Here is a 23,341-nt window from a genome sequence, read left to right as displayed (position 1 = left end):
GCATGGCCAAGAAACACTCACATGAAGGTTGATCATTTCTCCTTCCGATCCCATCTTTAGTCTCCCCAAGTTTTCTCCTTAGTCGTCTTGAACCCACACAAGAGATCAAGTCCTGGTAGCTTTCTGGATTCTCCAGAGCATTTGCTGGGTGGGAGGGAAAGAGCAGTTCCTGGAACAAACCTGCTATTCATTTGCCTGAAGTCCAACTCTCGCCTTGGCTGCAGCGTTGGAATGGGGGAAGGAGGAGGAGGAGAGAGAGAGACTGGTGGTGGTGGTGGAGGAGGCAATGGCATGCAAAGTCTTTATTGTCTCCAAGACGCTGAATGGTCCTCCTTGTTATTCACCCATGACTGCATGTCTCGGGAGCTTCTGGATCCAGCTGAGTCCTATGAAGTCACTGGAAGTTGCAATTCAGGGACACCTACAAATGTACCACTGGGTTCATGGCACAGATCAAGCCAGCTTTTGGCAGAAGACGGGTTGCAGCTAGAGGGAGTTGGAGTGCAGATGGCACCAGGCTGGCCCTCTTGGTGTGTTTGTTATTCCAGGCAGCCACAAAAAAAGACCAAGAGAAATCAATCCCTAACAGCAAGGAGTCACTTTCTAGCCTCAAATTCATAATATTGGGACCAGTTCAGGGGTGGGTTCCTGCCAGTTCTAACCTCTTCTACAGAAGAGGTCCCACAAATCTATAGTGCCATTTAGAACCGGTTCCAGCTCCCTCCCCCCGCCCGTCCCCACATCATCAAGATGAAGAGCGAGAGGAGGAATTCTGGGAGTTGAAGTCCACAAGTCTTAAAGCTGTCAAGCTTGAGCATCCCTGCGTTTTTTTTTCTAAAGGGTTAGGGGTGCAAGAGCCTTGTAACTTGAGAGCTTTAAGACTTCCGTGCTTCAATGCCAGAGTTTCCAAGCCAACATTTTGGTTGCTAAGCAAGAGTGTTGTTAAGTGAGTTTCACCACATTTTACAAGTTGGCCACATCCACCCAGTCACATGGCTGGCAAGCCACTCCCACCTGGTTGCATGGCCAGCAAGCCATGCCCACCCGGTCACATGGCCAGCAAGCCACACCCACCCAGTCACATGGCCGGCAAGCCACTCCCACAAAGCAGGCCACACCTACAGAAGAGGTTCTAAAAAATTTTGAAACCCACCACTGGACCAGTTCTTACCCACCCAGCAGCAAAGGATCCCAGTGCCGGAGTTGATAGTTAGAACCATCAGAGTCCATAGGTTGTCATCACAAAAGTAAAGATGGCAGCCACCATGGTGAGATTAAAGCTCCACCTGTTAAAAAAAAAGATGGATCATTGAATCTCTATTATAGCCGCCATCTTGACTTCTTTTTATTACCACACTCTGTGGATAATCCTGGTTGGAAACTTTGAGGAGCTGCCTCCTTCCCTGATGTTTCTTAAAATTACCTTTTTCCACCCAAAGGATATGATCTCAATACAAGGCTTCATACAGAGATGGTTCATTAGGGCTGGTTCCAGGGATCCAGAATCCCAAGGAGAAATTTTGCATTCATCCTTGTTGCCTAAAAGTATTTCCCTGGCGACCTGCATGGAAAACTCTTACTGGTTGGTTTATGTTTCCTTAAACCTCAGAATATTTAATAATAACTTATTGAATAAACCATTATTGGCTAGGTTTGTAGAACACACTCTCGGTCACAAACCATGACGGAGCAATCAGAAGGAGAGTACTTCACATTTGTGGTTTGGTATGTCCTCTCAATCCACTTCAGTGAATTAGGGGCTTTTTCCCTCCCCCTTGGAATATCAATTGTTATTTTTTTTCTGTATTGATCATTGGTGTCCCTTCAACATATGTACAGAATTTCCAAGAGTAGCTTCCATTAAAACAAAAGTAATATAAACTGCACTGTCAAAATATCAGGTTCCAATGAGCAACATATTAAAAAAAAAAAAACACAAGCTAGCAATGATCCAGAAACATAGCTGCAGAAATTCGTTTCACTATTCTTTATATTCAGGGGTGGGCTTCAAAAATTTCAGCAACGGGTTCCCTTCCCAGTTGCTGGGTGGGTGTGGCCATGGAGGGTGTGGCCTAGTCAACCTCCTGCACTATGGCGGAGTCCCAGTTATTGCCTTCCCCAGGCTCCAGAGACTTTCCTTGAGCCTCTGGGAGGGCAAAAACTGCCTCCTCCTGGTACTGTAACTTCCGGGAGGCCTATTTTTCCCCTCCCCGAGCCTCCACATAGGCCCTGTACTTACCTCACAACCAAAATGGGCCCCGTGGAGACTTATGGGATGGGAGGGGAGGAGGGGCAAGGCGGGGTGGGAGGGACCTGCCAGGGGTGGGATTTGGAGGTTTTCCAAACCAGCCATAACATTAGCTACAGGTTCTCCCTAACCCAGGCGTGTGTGTGTGTGTGTGTGTGTGTGTGTGTGTGTGTTTATTTGTGCTGATGAATAAATAAAGGGAGACTAGTATAGATCTATTTCAAGCTATTTAGCTCTCATCAGCTAGCCATACCCTTACTGGGATTTGAACCTGGGCTATATTACATACTAGGCAGACATCTTAGCCATTAGGCCACAGGCTCTTATCCGTTATCAGCGAAGCCAGGGTGAAAGGTATCTATTAGATTTTTACAACCCCTGGTAAGCCCCAATTATTGGGGTTGTAAAAATCTAATAGATACCTTTCACCCTGGCTTCACTGATAACGGATAAGAGCCTGTGGCCTAATGGCTAAGAAGTCTGCCTAGTATGTAATATAGCCCAGGTTCAAATCCCAGTAAGGGTATGGCTAGCTGATGAGAGCTAAATAGCTTGAAATAAAATTATATATGTATATATAATGTCAAAGCACCTGGTATGCCCAAATATAGGAGGGAGCATACTGCTTCCCTTTTGCCTTTCAGCTCCACCCTAGGAGCTTTCCAGGCAGGAAACCATTTTTGTGTTGCATTTGTGCTGATAAATAAATAAATAAAGACTAGGATAGATCTATTTCAAGCTTTTTAGTACTCATCAACTAGCCATACGTTTACTGGGATTTGAACCTGGGCTGTTTTTACATGTTAGGCAGTTATATTAGCCACTATGCCAACTTAGTGTGTGTGTGTGTGTGTGTGTGTGTGTGTGTGTGTGTGTGTGTATGCATGCATGCATGTATGTATGTATGTATGTATGTATGTATGTATGTATGTATGTATTGTTTTTGAAGACCCTTGTTTGGGCCTAGGTGAGCCACTTTGAAGACAGCATGTTTTTTCCAAGGTAAAGGTGTAACCCCATTGGTGGTTTAGTTTAGGCCTGTAAGCACAAGGTCATTGTTTCAGAGAAGCTAAGGTGAAAATGCTAATGTAGATTTTCTGAGAAGCTGCATAATAATCATTATAAATAAGGTCAGAATTGAAATAAGAAGTATGGCTAAATGACAAAATTATATGGAAAACCAATATATTTGCATAGTTATTTGCATAGTTATTGTAGGCTTCTGACCTCAAGCTGAAAATCCCATAAATTATCATCTCTGATCATATTATTTGCATCTTCAGGAGCCAAAGAAATATTTGTCTGGCTATAAAGTTGAAAACAAAATCTTGGAACAAAAGTATTCTTGGTTTGAATTAGTTCGGTTGATTGAGATCATGTGGGTTTAATTTTAAGTTCATTACATTTCACAGTCTTTGGGTTTAAAGGCTCCTTCCCACCCCACCCCAGAACTTTTAACTTTCACTTTTCCCAAAGGACCTACTTTTCGGCAGAAGATTAAAAAGAAAAATTGACAAGAGCGTCTGATGGAGTTTGCTATAGCTCACAAAATCAGATTTGCCCAGTTCTGAGAAGGATTATTGTGAAAAAGAAAAAGAGATTAACCAAAGAATGTGTACTTTAAATAAAATGCAGGATGTGTATGTAGTCGGGGTTTATATCTGCAAAGATATAAATCACAAGCACTCAAAAGTGTTTCCCACCCCATAATAAAGGGTTGTCTCACACTGTCCTTCAAATATTTGAATAGTGTAATCATTCCAATTAGTCCCCACCCTCCTCTTTTCATCCTTACTTCTTTCAGATAAATCTTCTTTGTTGCTAATCATCATCAGTTTTCTTAAAGTGCAAGCCTAAAATTGAATGTAGTGTTTCCCGTGCAGTATAAAATACAGTGAGAACCAGTTTGGTATTATGTTTAAGGCAACCGGCTAGAAGCCAGGAGACCGTGAATTCTAGTCCTGCCATTGGCACAAAGCTAGCTGGATGACCTTCAATCAGTTACTTTCTCTCAGCCCTAAGAAGAAGGAAGTGGCAAATCATTTCCCAAAAACCCTTACCAAGAAAACTGCAGGGATTTATCCAGGCAGCCTCTGAGAATTAAACAGAAGAAGAAAAAAAAATAGAATGCAGCACCACCAAGCTGATCTTAGCTGGCCTTGAAAATGCTAAACCATATTGGGCCAAGTTAATAGTTGGATGGGACACCACCAGGAAGTTTCTGGGTTTTAGATTAAAAAGTCCAGGAAACAGTCCGGATGCAGGCAACAGCAAACTGGGCTAAAACATATAAAGAATGGTTGCTGGGATTGGGTACGTCTAGTTTGATGAAAAGAAGAACTAGGGGTGACATGATAGCAGTGTTCCAATATTTCAGGGGTTTCCACAAAGAAGAGGGAGCCAAGCTATTCTCCAAAGCACCTGAGGGTAGAACAAGAAGCAATGGGTGGAAACTAATCATAGAGAGAAGCAACCTAGAAACAAGAAGAAATTTCCCGACAGTTAGAACAGTTAATCAGTGGAACAACTTGCCTCCAGAAGTTGTGAATTCTCCAACACTGGACGTTTTTAAGATGATGTTGGACGACGATTTGTCTGAAATGGTATAAGGTTTCCTGCCTAAGCAGGGGGTTGGACTAGAAGACCTCCAAGGTCCCTTCCAACTATGCTATTGTATTATTCTATTCTACTCTACTCTACTCTACACTGCTTATTTTTAGTGTGTTGCCAAGAAAATAACATGAATGCCTCCATGACGTTATCCACAGTTCTGCTCAAATCAAGTGAGCTTTTGATTCCTGAAAATGTATGTATGCATGTATTTAAATTTATTACAACTCCAATGGACTCCGATTTGTCCAGAATATAATAAAGTTGTTATTCCCCTGACTTTGAAACTGTACTTCTGTCCATTCATTTGGCCTATAATCATGTTAGATTTCTTTACAGCCACATTATGTTTTATGTTCGGCTTCTGTTAGCGTCCTATTCTGGGTGATCACAGGCATCCCTGACTGGTTTTGACATCATGATAATAATTTTTCCCGCTGTTGCAATCCTAGAAACCATTGCCATTCAATCTTGGATCACCTCATGTTCAAGCAAATGCTTATCCAGAATCCGACCATTGAGATATCTCAAATATCTTGTCTGCTTCTGGTTCTTTTTGAAGATGCTTTATGATTGGTGTTTATTTTCTTTCAAAAGTTATTCATGAAAACGATGGAACAAAGATTCCTTTAAGATAGAAATAATCACTGGAAGGAGGGGTCTGGGTATTAGTAATGCTAGAGGGGAAAAACATTGGTTTGCAGTACAAAATAATTTAGAAAAATGGACGATGAGGAGAAAAACTTCCATAATGATCTCAGGCGCACTGAGAAGTAGGGTGTGGATTGCTGAATCAGCAAATCGTTGTTTGGAGTCTCTGGGGATTTTTTAACCACCACAATAGTCCATGGGAGTAGGAAAACATCCAGAAAGGCTGACTTCTGGAGAAATGGTTGACAGGGAGCCAGACAAAGTAGGCAAACTCTTACCAGGTCTGTTCATAATCATGGCCACCTCAAAATCTGGAGTCAATAGATCCATAAAGAGATTTGTTGGATTGCAACATTACAGGCCTGGAGCAATGGCAACATTTTTGCAACTTCTGCAGAAATGCAAGGCAGAAATTCCCTAGATTTCAGAACTAAAAACAGGACAAATCTGTTGGGGCCCTATTCTTCTGGCTAGAGATGGCACCAATGACTTCTATCTCCATGTTGGCTTCTTGTAATGAGATTTCTCCATATCAACAGAGGTTTCACGGCCAAGATTCTTCCACATCCTCTGCTCTTAACAGAATAACAGAGTTGGGAGGAACTTTGCAAGACTTCTAATCCAAGCCCCTGCTCAGGCAGGAAGTTCTACACCATTTCAGACAAATGGTTATCCAATATCTTCCTAAAAGCCTTCAGTTTTGCAGCATTCACAACTTCTGGAGACAAATTGTTCCACTGATTAATTGTCCTCACTCTCATGAAATTTCTCCTTAGTTCTAGGTTGTTTCTCTCCTTGATTAGCTTCCACCCATTGCTTCTTGCCCTATCTTCAGATGCTTTGGAGAATAGGTTGATGCACACACACACATACACACCCTTCTTCTGCCAGCACCTTAGATATGTTTCCATATTTCTTAGATATGTTTCCATGTTTCTTCCATGGAAACAGGGAGACTAGATTTAATATTGGTGAGCAGGAGACGATAAACAGGGAGTTTGTAAAAGTAAATCAGATGTTTTCACTTAAGCAGCAGAAATGGAGAGCAGATAAGGAGGTATTCTCACTGCATGTGGGACCACTGCAGTGAGACTGGAACCCCAGGGAGGATTTTTTTTCCCATTATTAATATTGCTGCTGCTGCTTGTACAGTTGGGCTGAGCATGAGGGGAAAAATAGCCCACTGGGCAAATTAATCACCATGCTTCTGTGGCAGAACTCCCGTGGCAGTTGTTATTTGTTCATGACATTGGCGTAATAAAATAGTGTGTAAATAGGAAATCCAAGTGCTGGGAAGGCTGCCAGGTCATCCTTGTATTTCTGGAATGCTGCTATTTCACACTCCAATAAACCTGGAAAGAAAGAATTTTTAAAGTTAGGAGGCTGTTGAGAAGAATACAACGAATAAGGCAAAGTCCAGGATTCAGATTCTGCAATAGTCAGCCATACCAAGAAGGAAGGAAAAAAGGAAGGAAGGAAGGAAGGAAGGAAGGAGGGAGGGAGGGAGGGAGGGAGAAGGGGAAGGGGAAGGGGAAGGGGAAGGGGAAGGGGAAGGGGAAGGGGAAGGGAAGGAAGGAAGGGAAGGGAAGAAAGGAGGGAGGGAGGGGAGGGAAGAAAGAAAGGGGAAGGAAAAGGAAGGGAAGGGAAGGAAGGAGGGAATGGAAGGGATGGGATGGGATGGGAAGGGAAGGAAGGGAAGGAAGAGAGGGAGGGGAGGAGAAGAAGGAAGGGCAGGAAGGAAGGAGGGAGGGAGGGGAGGGAAGGAAGGAAGGGGAAGGAAAAGGAAGGATGGGATGGGAAGGGAAGGAAGGAGGGAGGGAAAGGAAGGGAAAGGAAGGGAAGGAAAGGAAAGGAGGGAGGGGAGGGGAAGAAGGAAAGGCAGGAAGAAAGGAGGGAGGGAATGGAAGGAAGGAAGGGGAAGAGGAAGGGAGGGAGGGGAGGGGAAGAAGGAAGGAAAGGGAAGGAAAGGGAAGGAAGGGAAGGAAGGAAGGGGATGAGAACAATGAAAGGAAGGAAGGGGAAGAGAAGGAAGGAAGGAAGGAAGGAAGGAAGAGAAAGGGAACGTAAGGGAAGGAAGAAAGGGAGGGAGGGAAAGGGAAGTGAGGGAAGGAAGGGGAAGGGAACAGAAGGGAAGAAGGAAGAAAGGGAGGGAGGGAGGGAAAGGGAAGTGAAAGAAGGAAGGAAGGGGAAGGGAACAGAAGGAAAGAAGGGAGGGAGGGAGGGAGGGAGGGAGGGAAAGGGAAGTGAAAGAAGGAAGGAAGTTTGGTTAGAGAGGTGGAAACAATCATTCCAAAACTGGTTTTCACATATTTAGAAGCTACTTTCTAGAGTTCCACTGACAAGAGATGCCCCAAATGTCTTGCAGATGAACCATTTGTGGTAGTTTGCCTTATTTCCTTTTTCTCAAGAAAGGACAGAAGAATTATCACATCCTCCTAGCATGAGGAGAGCCAGTGCAGCACACACAGAATTGTCTACAGTACACACTGCAGGAGACTGAATCCACAGTGAGGCTTGGAGAGCTGATGTCAGGCGCCAAAAACCAAGAAAGACTTACAATAGTTTGTTCAGTGACTTTTTGAAGTTAAAAGTAAAGGTTCTCCTCGCACATATGTGCTAGTTGTTCCCAACTCATCTCCGTTTCAAAGCTGAAGAGCCAGTGCTATCCGAAGACATCTCCATGGTCATGTGGCCGGCATAACTAAACACCGAAGGTGCACAAAATGCTGTTACCTTCCCACCAAAGGTGCTTCCTATTTTTCTACTTGCATTTGTTACATGCTTTCGAACTGCTAGGTTGGCAGAAGCTGAGACAAGTAATCAAAATTTGGATTTGGGGGCAACTGGTTCCTGTTTATGACTGTTGCAGTGTCCCAGGGTCATGTGATCACTTTTTGCAGTCTTCTGACAAGCAAAGTTAATGGGGAAGTTAGATTCGCCTAATAATCATATTACTAATTTGAGAACTGCAGTGATTCACTTAACAAGTGTGGCAAGAAAGGTCATAAAATAGGGCAAAGGTCACTTAACACATGTTTCACTTAGACACAGGAATTTTTGGGCTCAGTTGTAAGCTGAGGACTACCTGCACTAGGAACTACCAGGGTAGGGGGAGACATCTTAGCTCTCTTTCTCCCAGACAAAACCGTGTTGTCCTTTGTTGTTCTGGACTAGACTCCCACCCTCTGAACAACAGTCCATCACACCTGGAATGTGTGGGACTCTTTTTACAGCAATGCTATACCAGCCAGACTTTTCACAGAATTCCTGAAGAGATGGAATAAATGTATCCCATCTATCTATCTATCTATCTATCTATCTATCTATCTATCTATCTATCTATCTATCTCATCTGTCTATCTATCAATCTATCGATCTATATCATCTATCGATCTATATCATCTATCTATATCATCTATCTATCTATCTATATTATCTATCTATCTCTATCTATCTATCTATCTATCTATCTATATCATCTATCTATCTATCTATATATCTATCATCTATCTATCTATATCATCTCATCTATCTATCTATCTATCTCATCTGTCTATCTATCAATCTATCGATCTATATCATCTATCGATCTATATCATCTATCTATATCATCTATCTATCTATCTATATTATCTATCTATCTCTATCTATCTATCTATATCATCTATCTATCTATCTATCTATCTATCTATCTATCTATCATCTATCTATCTATATCATCTCATCTATCTATCTATCTATCTATCTATCTATCTATATCATCTATCTATATCATCTATATCTATCTATATTATCTATCTCTATCTATCTATCTATCTATCTATATCATCTATCTATCATCTATCTATCTATATCATCTATCGATATATATGTGTGTGTGTGTGTGTGTGTGTGTGTGTGTGTGTGTGTAGGTCTTTGGTTATTCGGGTTTTCTTCCGCGTAAAATTGGAGATGTCTTCCCAAGACACCTCCAATTTTACGCGCGAGAAAATCCGAATAACCAAAGACCTACATACTAACACCCGCGAAAACCTCAGAAAACATATATATATGTCTTTGGTTATTCGGATTTTCTCCCGCATAAAATTTGAGGTGTCTTGGCAACGTTTCGACGAAGTCTCATTCGTCATCTTCAGGCTTCGTGCTTCCAGAAGCAATGTGAGATCTCGGCTGTTTCTTCCTTTTAACTGCCAGTGGGGGTTTGAGCTGATTGGGTGGGAGCTTGGCTGTGTTCTGATTGGGTGGAGGTGTGTTCTGATTGGTTGGGGGTTTGTGTTTCATGTAAGGATAGGAGGGGTTTAAATTGGATATGGCTTTGTGTCTGTGTGTTTGTGTGTGTGTTCCAGCATAACTCTGGAATGCCTAGAGCTATTTCAACCCAACTTAGTACACAGATGACCTATTCTCTAAAAAAAAGTACTGTGCGGGTAAAACACCCCTAACACTCCTTGAGGTGTGTGTTCTGTTAAGATACAGCCTGTTGTGCCTTAAAATGGCTTCTACTCTACTGCCGTAAAATGGCTTCCACTGTACAGCACAGTGGAGTTGTCATGGTAATGGCCTCACAATACTCCACAAGGGAGTTCCCTCTGGTAAGGGAGAAAACCCAACATTAGAAATTAAGTTTGGTCTGGACATTTTCCCCCTATAAATAAATACCCGGTCAACGCCAGTACTAGATAAAATAAAACTGGTACTAGAAGTCTGCACACCCCAGGATGAAGAAGGAAACTGAACATAAAACTTTTACTGTAAATCAAGGAGCCTCCGCTGGAGAGTGAGTGGAAGACATGAGGCTGTGAATATTCCTTCTCTCATTCGTCACTAGAAAGTTAGGAACTCATCTCAAATGTTTTATTGGCAGGAGAAGTTGGCTGAAGTAACTATGGGTTTGGTAGATTTAATGCTAGCTTGGAAGTGCTTCCAAGTATCTGGAGCTGGAACTTCCCAAATGTCTATGCTCTTGACTCAACTGCTGGATTTTCTCAAGTGCTGGATTTTCTCAGGACTCTTTCAAAGGTGTCTGCTGCTGTTGCTGAATTATTTCAGCTATCAATGAATCATATCTCAATAATTCTTTAAATATTTTTTCTTCCCACACACACACACCTTTTTTTCTTTGGGCAAATAAATTGCAGTGGAGAAATGAGAGCCCAAGATGGTATTCCCTGAATCATTGTGTAGAACGTTAGGATTAGGGCATTCTGATGTATCTTTTATAGGAGGGCAAACAAGTCTGCTATCTATCTATCTATCTATCTATCTATCTATCTATCTATCTATCTATCTATCATCTATCTATCTATCTATCATCTATCTATCTCTATCTATCTATCTATCTATCTATCTATCTCTATCTCTATCTCTATCTCTATCTCTATCTCTATCTCTCTCTCTCTCTCTCTCTCTCTATCTATCTATCTATCTATCTCTATCTCTATCTCTATCTCTATCTCTATCTCTATCTCTATCTCTATCTCTATCTCTATCTCTATCTCTATCTCTATCTATCTATCTATCTATCTATCTATCTATCTATCTATCTATCTATCTATCTATCTATCTATCCTAGTATGATTTGATTGCTTATTCATAATCTATGACTATTACTAAATGATGTATCTTATGATTCTTGATGAATGCATTTTTTTCTTTTATGTACACTGAGAGCATATGCATCAGACAAATTCCTTGTGCATCATTCTATTCTATTCTATTCCATATTCAGATTCTGTGTTTCTTGTATGTCCCATTACTTCAAGGATGCTTGTTTAACATTTATCACACTTGGCTTGATCCTCTATTCTCACACTCTCTCTCTTCTCTGTGATCATTTTGCTTCCTGTCTAGTTTGCTACCCAAACTTCTAATCTGTGGCTGTTGTTTCTTGGTGATGGCAGCAACTTCTCATTTTCCATATGTTTCAAACATTTCTGTCCTTGCCTTTCTTTTTTCAAAATCTTTTGTAAAAAAGAAGAACTATTTCACACCAAAGTTTCTGGTTCCAGGAATGTTCATTTCATTGTTCTTTTTAGTTCTTCGTTCGACTTTGCATATATTCCAATACCTGCTTCCCATGACTGAACAGCATTTCCTGTGCTGGGATCCCATGGAGCAACATATCTAAGATTCCTTGTCCCATTATTCCAACCGGCTGAATGCACCTCTGCCTATAATCTATTTATTGTTCACTCCACTGTCTAGTTGCAGCCTATTGAAGTACAGGTGGTCCTCGACTTACGACCGTAATGGAGCCCCAAATCTTTGTTCCTAAGTGAGACATTTGTTAAGTGAATTTTGCACCATTCGACAACCTTCCTTGCCACGGGTATTAAGCGAATCACTGCAGTTGTTAAGTTAGTAAGATGTTTGTGGAGTAAATCTGGCTTCCCCATTGATTTTGCTTGTCAGAAGGTTGCAATAGGGGAGCACATGACCCCGGGACACTGCAACCGACATAAATATGAGTCAGTGGTCAAGCGTCCGTATTTTGATCACGTGCAAAGGTCATAAGTGCGAAAATGATCGTGTCATTTTTTTCTGTGCGGCTGTAATTTCAGTCCCTAAATGAACTGTTGCAATGTTGAGAGCTACCCATGTGCACTGCCATCCATCTCTTTCACTTTCCAGCTGCAGAGTTTTAGGTAGCTGAGATTTCGTGGAAGGGTATTCTATCCAGATGACTAGACAAAACTATAGTATGAAAACTCACCTAAGGACATGCCAACAATTGGAGAGATCTAACAGGGTGTTTTTTTGTAAGTTAGCAATTTACAGTGAGTCATGAGTCTCCTGCTGCTGAAAGCAAGGAGCTTATATAAGGTTACAGAGATTAAAAATGAGCATATATGTACATGTGATTGTTGACAAAGATTTGTTTTAAACTGGTAAAGGGCGTAGCCTGGGGTACATAGGAACCTGAGCTTCTGCCAGTCATGATGGCTGTTGTTGTAACTTCTTGAGCCTGCATCTTTCACCCCTTTAAAGTAGGCCACATCAGGAAACTAACATCCCAAGAATTGCAAAGATGCTACTGCGTTGTTGTAAAGTTAATAAGAGAACCTTGGAAAGCCTGATGGTTTTCCCTCTGTCCCATCTCATGCAAGACAGACTCAGGAAGCCCAAGTCCAGAGACAACAGTGCAAAGTCTAATCAACCCTTTATTTGGTTACCCCTAGTGGATGGAATCTTGCCAAACTAAAGTTATAACCTAGATGTATTCTAAGAGATTCTGGGCAGTGACTACTGTGAACCTTTTCCCATTTTCCCATTCAGTTTGGCACTGGCAGTCTCTTAATTCTGACCTCTCTTTGGCAAAAGGTCCATGTTGCCAAAACTCTTCCCCACTGTTTCTGCAGGAACACCTTCCATCACATCAGGGTTGTTTTGAGTTTCTTTCTCATGTCTTTCCTTCCCCAAGGTTAAGTTGTCATTTAATTCATTTAATATGAGCTGCGGTGGTTAGAGTGCAGTACTGCAGGCTACTTCTGCTGACTGCCGACTGCCTGCAATTTGGCAGTTCAAATCTCACCAGGCTCAAGGCTGACTCAGCCTTCCATCCTTCTGAGGTGGGTAAAATGAGGAGCCAGATTGTTGGGGGCAATAGGCTGACTCTGTAAACCCCTTAGAGAGGGCTGTAAAGCACTGTGAAGGGGTATATAAGTTTAAGTGCTATGGCTATTGCTAATTTACTGTCCTTTTCAGTCTTTCATACCTGTCAGGTCTCCACAATAGATTAGGAAACTAAAGTCACACAAGTTAATACCACTTCAATTATAAGGTTATAGTAACAGAATTTTGCAAGTCGGAATGCGCTTCCCCCCTTTATCTTCAGGAAAACTAGGGAGGGTCTTTCTCATTCACTTACTCAGATCACAGAACTGGTCCAGACGCAAATTTCTTTTGTCTTGATTGCGGCTCTTCCTCATGGTTATTTCTTCTGCCAATTACAATACCTTCATGAATGTTCCTCTACATGGCCTCCCTTCTTTGAGTACAGAGAATTGTAAACCCACCTATTATCAGTATCTTTGAGAATGCTGCCGTTTATGGAGACATACAGTTTTTGATCAAAGGCCATCCCTTGATGTAATCATGTTTATACCGCTGGGAAAATATATGCCATGAGGAACTAGTTGTGATATGTATACAAGGAAGATTGTTAGCAATGAAGGCTTTATAGCCCAATACACTGATTTTGACAAGCAAACAAGACAGAAATATATGGGGACCGTAATTGACCTAGATACCATATGGGACTGCAGAAAGCATATAGAACAGTAAAAAAAAAAATCCCTTCAGATGAGGTGAATGCAGTTTATTTTTAGCACCCCGCCAATCATTTTTTAGCTTGCAAAAAAAAAGTATTTTGCAATGGAGGTACATAGTATAAAACGAAAAGTTACCATTCCCAGAAGAGCAGCTAAGTTAATCTTTGGCCACAAAAACAAGCAGGTGTCTGGAAGGCTATAAGATCAAATTGGAAAGCTGCTGCCATTTGTCTTAACTGCCTGTGTTACACAATTTGCATGTTAAGTTTATACACACACTAGGTGCCAGGGTGCTGCTGGAAATGACTAAATAGTTGCTTCTGCAATTGTAATCAGTGAGGATCAACTAAATGAGAGTTGTTGAGGATGTGATAGATTATGTCTAAGAAGGGGAAAGCGCAGGGGTGGATTCAGCCACTTTGGACCGGTTCAGGCAAACTGGATGCTAATTTTGCTTATGATTCACCGAATCAGTAGTTGGAATGACTGGCTGGCCCCGCCCGCTCCTTCCCTCCCCTCCCAGGAGTCTCAGCCCATACATGATGCCAGATAAGTGCAGGGCCCGCAGGGAGGCTCTGGGAAGGCAAAAAACAGACCTGGAAGTTCTGGAAGTCCAGATATTGGTCTTTTTCAGCCTCTGGAGTCCAGGGGAGGATGTTTTGCCCTCCCAGAGGATTGAGGAAAGCCTCTGGAGCCTGGGGACGGGGAAAACGCCCCCTCTACCATGGTAGGAGGCCGAGTAGGCCATGCCCTCCCCCTCATGGCCACAACCCCCAGCAACCAGGCAGAGAACCGGTTGGTAAAGGTTTTCAATCCCACCCTTGGAAGGTGCTGAGATCGATTGCAGTGATGGGAGGAAGGAGAGAGAGCACATTCTGGGGAAGGGAAGAGACAAGAGAAGCCGGATCTGAGAAAAAGGAAGAGATTTAAGATAGCCACTCCCTGGAATCTCCCAGGGTATATCCTTTAGGGTTAGAGTACAGGTAGTCCTTGACGCAACAGTTCATTTAGTGACCATCCAAAGTTACAAAGGCACTGAAAAATGTGACTTAGAACCATTTGTTTCACAATTACAACCTTCATAACATCCCCATGATCATGTGATCAACATTTAGATGTTTATGACCGTTGCTGTGTTCCCTGGGTCATGTGATTCTATTTTGTGACCCCCTGACAAGCAGCAAAGTCACTGGGGAAGCCAGATTCATCTGACAACCAGGTTAGTAACTTATCAACTGCAGTGATTCCCTTAACAGCTGTTGCAAGAAAGGTTGTAAAAGGGGGCAAAACGCACTTAACAAATGTCTCACTTAACAACAGAAATTGTGGGTTCAATTGTCGTTGTTAAGGCGAGGACTACCATTAATACAGATTTAGTTGGCAAGATTGTGTTTATATGATGTGAGCAAATAAAAAATTGGACTTTGGCTGGATTGTTTTATGTCATTCTTGGGCTGGGTCTGACCGAGAGCGTAAAAAATCAATAGGCATTTAAAGATAACATAAATTCAAAGTTTGTTACGTGTTTGTTGCCCTTCTTAAACTTTCTGCATTCTTTGTTGTCCTTTTTTAAATGCACGTCACCCCCACAATCAGGGGAAAATACCCAATCTAGAGAAATGAATAGAATAGAATAGAATAGAATAGAATAGAATAGAATAGAATAGAATAGTTGGAAGGTACCTTGGAGGCCTTCTAGTCCAACCCCCTGCTCAGGCCTATACCATTTCAGACAAAATGGCATAATAGACATGATACGGTTTGCTGACATTCTTGTCAAGCCTAATGGATGTTTATTTATTCAATTTATATAGCCTCCCATCTCACTTCCATGGCTCTAGGTGGCATTTTGTCTTATGTCAATTATAATACAATCCAAATCTTTGGCCCACAGATTCTTCTGATACAAGATTGTTTTACTCTTTTCTTGGGGCATAGTGTGATATATAATTGGCTACATTGCAGCTTTGTGACAAAATCAGGTGTCTTAGAGAGGAAAACACCAGATAGGAGTGAAGGTTATAGACCTCTCTGAGTATTTAACATGAATTACAACTTATTCGGATATTAACTCCTCTTCCTCCAATTGTTAAAGATTTTTAAATCATACAAAACCTTACAAAAGCACAAATCTTATAAAATGTTTGTGTTCCCTTCACCTGGAATAATGCAGGATTTCAGCATTTTCATATGAGCTACTGCCTGCTTTCAACATCCTTGTGCAAGATGAATGAAACTTTCTAGGGTTGTTTTTTTTTAAAGAAATTGAATGTGGGGAATTTGTAGCTCTCCTGGAAACCAGGCCCTGTTATTGACCATTGTTGTTGTTAGTTGTGAAGTCATGTCCAACCTATTGTGACCTCATGGACAATGTTCCTCCAGGCCTTCCTGTCCTCTATCATCCTCTGGAGTCCATTTAAACTCACGCCTACTGCTTTGGTGATTCCATCTAGCCACCTCATTCTCTGTTGTCCCCTTCTTCTTTTGCCCTCCATCGTTCCCAGCATTAGGCTCTTCTTCAGTGAGTCCTTCCTTCTTGTTAGGTGGCCAAAGTTTTTGAGTTTCATCTTCAGGATCTGGCTTTCTAAAGAGCAGTCAGGGTTGATCTCCTCTAGGACTGACCGGTTTGATTGCCTTGCAGTCCAAGGGACTTGCAGGAGTCTTCTCCAGCACCATAGTTCAAAGGCCTCAATTCTTTGGCACTCAGCCTTTCTTAATGATCCAACTTTCACAGCCATAAATTGCAACTGAGAAAACCATAGCCTTGACTATACGCACTTTTGTTGGCAGGCATTTTTGTTGACCATAGGTATAACAATAAATAAATACAGTTATTGTCAGCATAAATGCCTATTTGGAATTATTTTTTTCACATGTGCAAGAGATTGCACAAGGTGCAAGGCTGTGAAGAAGTACTGTATTTGCCAGTGGGAACTTATATTACACACCATAATTAAGGAAAAGTCTGACTGAGTGAATTGCCAGCCTGCAAAGAAAATTACTATCATCTTCCTTGGTTAAAAGCAGTCATGGAAGCCATAGCATTTGAAATGCTAGGTCATTTAAAGTTTTGTGGTTAAGCCATACATTCCATGATGGAATTAAGACGGAAGCGAGGAATGTCAGGCTGAAAAAAGAAAGGGAAATGGGGATAAGGTTCAACTTTCAATTAACTTCTGAAGTTCAGACTAAGTGCCTCTCACAATTGCTAGGCAAACATCGGGCTTTCTTGAAATTTGATTTTCATAATAAAACTTCCAAGAAGGAACCAGGTGATAATTGGACCATTATGTCCCCACTAATTTTCGAATGTGCCTCTTCAGTTATGCCTTTCTATCTGTAGAAAACCTCAAGATGTTCACTTCAGAGACAAAATGAGGGGAGGGGGGATAAGAAAATTTTTAGGAAGTGTAGGCTTTGTCAAAATATACACCTGTTCTATTTCCCCCCCTCAGTTTTATACATCATGTTCAAGCATAAAGTAGTTGGACTTTGATTTAGAATGTAGTGCTAATTCAATCACCAAACTTTCTTGTTAATACGTTTTATTTTCATTTTCATTTCATACGGTCACATATATACTGTGCATAACCGGGGCCATATAACATTGAGCAATAAACACAGCCATCCTTGTCAACAATACTCCCCAAAATACAAACCCAATATACCACTTCAACCCTCCATACACCCTTTCTTTCACCCCCCTCCAACTTTCCTTTCTCCCCTCCAACATTCCCCTCTACCCTACTTCCCCTCCCACTCTATCACTCCAAACTTTGTAAACTATGATTTTTGGCAGTGTTATTCAAATTTGGCAACTTTAAGATGGGTGGACTTCAACTCCCAGAATTCCCTAGCCAGCAATTTGCTAACTTTGAAAAACACTGATTTATGGCAATGTATACTAGTAATTCGTATATTACTAGTCAATGTATACTAGTAGTTTGGCGGTTTGAATCCCTAGTGCCGCATAACGGAGTGAGCTCCTGTTACTTGCCCCAGCTTCTGCCATCATAGCAGTTCGAAAACAAGTAAAAATGCAAGTAGAAAAATAGGAACCACCTTTAGTAGGAAGGTAACAGCGTTCCGTGTGCCTTCGGTGTTCAGTCATTCCGGCCACATGACCACGGAGATGTCTTTGGACAGTGCTGGCTCTTCAGATTTGAAATGGAGATGAGGACCGTCCCCTAGAGTCTGCAGTGACTAGCACAAATGTGCAAGGGGAACCTTTACTTTTACCTTACTATACTAGTAAACCCAACCAATTATGATTTATTCAATGAATAGCTTATTCGATAAATCATGCTTGAGCAAATCATGACTTAGCACAAAACAGGAAACAGATCTTCAATTAAAAGGTTAGTTAATGGAGATTTCTCTCTACAAACTTAAAAATTTAAAGAGGAGGGACATATTCCTTGGCCCCACTCCCGGCTTGAGTCCTGGGTGCCTTTTAGAGGTGGAAAGCATACAAATTCAATATGAAAGGTATTCAATATGAAACAAAGCAACATGAAAAGAGCTGTGGCTGGCTATAAACCTGGCCCATAACACAGAAATTTAATTATGCCATACAGCAATGGTGGGCTGCAACCGATTTAGCAACCGGTTCGGTGATTGCATGCTTTGCGCATGCATGCCTAACGTGCTCGTGCATAGCGTTCAAAATACTGAGCTGCTTTCCTTCTAAGGCAGCCCGGTAAGTAGAACAATGGAGGCCTGGAAATCAGCTGTCCTGTGCGAATCAGTTGAGCCAGAAAGAAGGAAATATAGGACAGGATAGGGTGGGTGGCGGGTGGGCGGGGCCAGCTGATTGCTGGGACTACCAGTTCACTCGAACCGGTTTAAATCGGCAGCAGCCCACCACTGCCATACAGGTAGTTCTCAACGTACAAGAGTTCATTTAGTGACTATTCGAAGTTACAACAGCACTGGAAAGAATGACCTATGATCGTTTTTCACACTTACGACCATTGCAACCTCCCCATGGTCATGCGACCAAAATTCAGATGTTTAGCAATTGACTTAATTCATATTTATGAGTCCCAGTGCAGTGTCCCGGGGTCATATGATGCCCTTTTGCAGCCTTTGGACAAGCAAAGTCAACAGGGAAGGCAGAGTCACTTAACAAGTGGGTTACAAACTTAACAACTACAGTGATTCACTTAACAATTTAACAACAAGGGTTGTAAAATAGGTGAAAACTCACTTAACAAATGTCTCACTTACCAACAGAAACGTTGGGCTCAATTATGGCCGTAACTCGCGGACTACCTTTACCAGTGATGGAGAACCTGTGGCATGCGTGCCGGAAATGGCACACAAAACCATCTCATGAGGAACGTGCAGCCTCGCTGGCTCCTCTTCCGCATTCCTGTGCACATATGCATGCTGCCCAGCTGGACTTTGCATGTGTGGGAGTGACAAAATCTGGAAGATTAGTGTTCTGGTGCACATGCGTGCACCAGCACTCAAACCTCCGGTTTTCCGTTGCGCGCATGCACAACAGCCAGCTGTTTGTTGGGCATGCACCCAAAACTGGAAATAAGGGTGCCAATGCGCGCATGCGTGATGGAATGCTGCTTTTCCGGGTTTTGGCATTCCCTCGCGCTAGAAGGCCAGCGAGGCTGCGCGTTCCTTGCGGGATGGTTTTGCGTGCCATTTCCGGCATGCTGGTCGGCACATGGGTCCAAAAAAAGGTTCACCATCATTGACCTATACTTTCATTACTAGAAAACATTCTTAACTGCTCTACTACTTTCAAACAAGGAGCTTAAAAGCATCCGAGAAACAGATTAGAGCAATGGTTCTCAACCTTGGCAACTTTCTGATGAGTGGACTTCAGTTTCCCAAATTCTCCAGCCAATGTTGCTGGATTAGACTGGATTAGAGAATATCTGGGTATGTGAGCGTTCTCATTCCTTGATGCTGCTGTAGCTGATTTGTATTGCACCAGAATAGCCATTGTGTAAGGAAAAGCTTCCCATGACAATTCTTCAACCACAAAATGATGATTCAACTCGGCGAGTCAACCATTCTTGATCCAGACTATTTTGAACAGAATTCCAAATGCAAAATTCACCAGCTGCAGAAACCTCCTTTCCTTTTTTTTTTCTTCAAAGGAAGTTGATTACTCATAGCAGCCCTGATTTGGAATGAATGTTCTGCTGGGCTTACCTAATGCATTTTCATACCTTTGGGTGAGGCTGAGAAAACCTTTTTGTGACCTCTTTTTCTTCCAGTTCCCCAATCTTTTGTCCTCCAAATATGATAAGAGTGATACAACTCTCAAAAATTATCAGCCAACATGATGGTCAACAACCTGCCTCCAGAAGTTGTGATTGCTCCAACACTGGAGGTGTTTAAGAAGAGGTTGGATAACCATTTGTCTGAAGTGGTGTAGGGTTTCCTGCCTAAGCAGAGGGTTGGACTAGAAGACCTCCAAGGTCCCTTCCAACTCTGCTATTCTATTCTATTTCTATTCTATTCATTGTAATCAAACCTATCTGGAAGGCCCTGGTAGAAAAAAATACTATTATACTGTATATACACTTACCCACAAGTGATACTGACAGCAGTATGTTGGAAGAAATGTCCATCTGGGCTCAGTTCCAAGTGGGGAAAAAGACACTGGAAACAAGGAGGCTGATTGGAAAGATGGTTTAATGGTGGACAGGATCACATGGCTTGATCTCCTGAACAGAAAAGGGGGATCACATGCTTCCAGATGTTGGGTGAAGAAGAAAAAGAGAGTGAGATGCTGAAAGTCCCTGGTTTTATGCCCTCTCTGGCCTTTGATCTTGATCTTGTATTCTGATTGGTTGTCAGACTCCATGCAGGGGCAACTCTCTAGGCTGTGTTTTGAGTCCAGGTTTGGTTGAGCATTGCTTCTTCCCGGATGCCCTGTGGTGAGATGGGTAAAGGGCTAATACTATCATTAATCCCATCACCCTGGAGGTGAAGGGGGAGATATTTGTTATGTAGAATAGACTGGCTCAGGCATTTTAATGGCCCAGTGACAAAGGTGAGGGCTATTAAGAGTCCCCTGTTTCCCAGCTAAAAACGTGTTTCTTCATTTCTGATCCAGGGAAATATAATAGTCTGCCTTTTCAATATTTCCCAGGATATTTCATTTTTCTAGGAGAGGGTTGTGTTTTAACTTCCTACAAGTGTAGATAAGAATACTCCCCTGGGTAGTTTCCAAAGACAGTGTAGCCCAGGTAATCCTCGAGTTACCACCACAATTGAGCCCCAAAATTTCTGTTGCTGAGACATACTGTGTGTTAAGTGAGTTTTATCCCATTTTATGACTTTTCTTGACACAGTGGTGAAGTGAATCATTGTAGTTGTTAAATTAATAATCCAGGTGTTAAGTGAATCTGGCTTCTTCCCCATTGACTTTGCTTATCAGAGGGTCGCAAAAAGTGATCACATGATCCCAGGACACTGGCATTATAAATATGAGTCAGTCTGAGGAGGGAAAGGAAGAAAGGGTAAAGCAGAGGAAGTAAGGGAGGGGAATTAAGAGTAGTAAGAGAGAGGGTTGGTTTGTTTGTTTGTTTATTGGATTTATATGCCGCTCTTCTCCCAAAGGACTCAGGGCGGCATACAACATTAAAAAAAAACACATATTGCAAAAGTTAAAAAAAAATTAGATAGAGTATCCAAAAAACAAACCCAATTAAGATTAACAACATTTTAAAAATTCGCTTAAAATTAACAATAATCAATCATTTGTTTTATTTTGTTCAGGCCAGGCTGGCTTGCTGGAAAAGCCAACATTTTAGGGCGCATCGGAAGGACTGGAGGTCGGGGATTATACGAAGCTCCGGGGGCAGCTCATTCCAGAGGGAAGGCGCTCCCACAGAGAAGGCTCTCCCCCTGGGGGTCGCTAGGTGACACTGTCTGGCCGACGGCACCCTGAGGAGACCAACTCTGTGGGATCGCACTGGACGGTGGGAGGCTACCGGTGGCAGTAGGTGGTCTTGCAGGTATCCTGGGCCTAAGCCATGGAGCGCTTTAAAGGTCATAATTAGTATCTTGAATCGCACCTGGAAGACAACCGGCAACCAGTGCAGGCTGCCTAAAAGGGGCGCAACATGGGAGCACCTAGGTACTCCCATGATAACCCGTGCAGCTGCATTCTGGACCAGTTGAAGCCTCCAGGTGCGCTTCAAGGGCGGCCTCATGTAGAGAGTGTTACAGAAGTCCAGGCGAGAAAGGGTAAGAGGAGAAGGAAGGAGGAAGGGGGGAAGAGAGGGGAAGAAGAAAGGAGGAAAGAAGAAGGCAGAGAAGGGAGGTTGAGAAGATAGGAGGAGCAAGGGTGTTGCAAAATAAGACGTAGGCACGAGGTGGCGAGAAACTGACCCAAACTGTATTCTATATATTTGTAAAAATAATCATAGAGACTCATGAGGAACAGACAAATGTTATATAGCAATTAGAAGAATGTACATTTGGGAATGAATTTGAAAGGTAAAAATAAAATAAAAACTTTTAAAAAAATAAACATGAGTCAGTTGACAAGCCTCCCAATTGTGACCACGTGATTATGGAAATACTGCAACAGTTATATGAAAAATGGTCATAGGTCACTTTCTTTAGTGCTGTTGTAACTTCAAATGGTCATTAAATTTATTTATTTATTTATTTATTTATTTATTTATTTATTTATTTATTTGACTTATATACCGCTTCATAGGGCTTTCAGCCCTCTCTAAGCGGTTTACAGATTTTTAGCAAATTAAGTCATTAAATGAACTGTTGTAAGTCAGAGACTATCCGTACATAGTAATTGGACCTCGACCATGAACATCCAAGATCAAATTTCTGTTCAAATACAAAGTTAATCGAGGGACACTTTTTTCCTAATCCACCTTCACTGGGTTATTATAGAAATTTTTTTGGGGGGTGGGGGGAGAGAATATTACCTGCCATAAGCTTTCAAAGTAAAGTTTGGGCACTAGATGCCTATGTAAATAATTAAATACCATATTTTTCAGAGTATAAGACGCACCTGTTTCCCTCAAAAAAGAGGCTGAAAATCTGGGTGTGTCATACACCAAATACAGAATTTTTTGCCTCCTGAAGCCCCGCCCCCCTTTACCAAAATGGCTGCGCATACTCTTATGGAGGCTTTCAGAGAGCTCTTGGGGGCTGGGGAGGGCAGAAATAAGCAAAAATGGGCCTTTTTTGCCACCACCCCCAGCAGCACTCTATAAGCCTCCATAAGGTTATGCATGCAATTTTTTAAATAAAAAACGGTCCCGTTTTCACGAAAAATGGGCTGGTTTTTGCTCTTTTTTGCCCCCCCCTCCAGGAGCACTCTGCAAGCCCCCCTAAGACTATTCATGCCTTTTAAAAAAAATAGGTCCGTTTTCAGGAGGTTTGCAGAGTGCAAAAACTTTTTTTCCCCTTTTAGAAAGCTCTTTAACTGATTGATGAGAATTGGAGTGATCAAATGCTGTGCCAGTAGAAACAAAGTCTTAGGTGCTGCAGATTGTCAGCAATTTCCTTCTCCAGCCCATGGATAAATACACCTGGAAACATCTACCTGCCTACC

This window comes from Thamnophis elegans, chromosome 7 (assembly GCF_009769535.1).
Source record: "Thamnophis elegans isolate rThaEle1 chromosome 7, rThaEle1.pri, whole genome shotgun sequence".
Taxonomy (NCBI): Eukaryota; Metazoa; Chordata; class Lepidosauria; order Squamata; family Colubridae; genus Thamnophis; species Thamnophis elegans.
Note: the sequence above shows the minus strand (reverse complement) of the source record.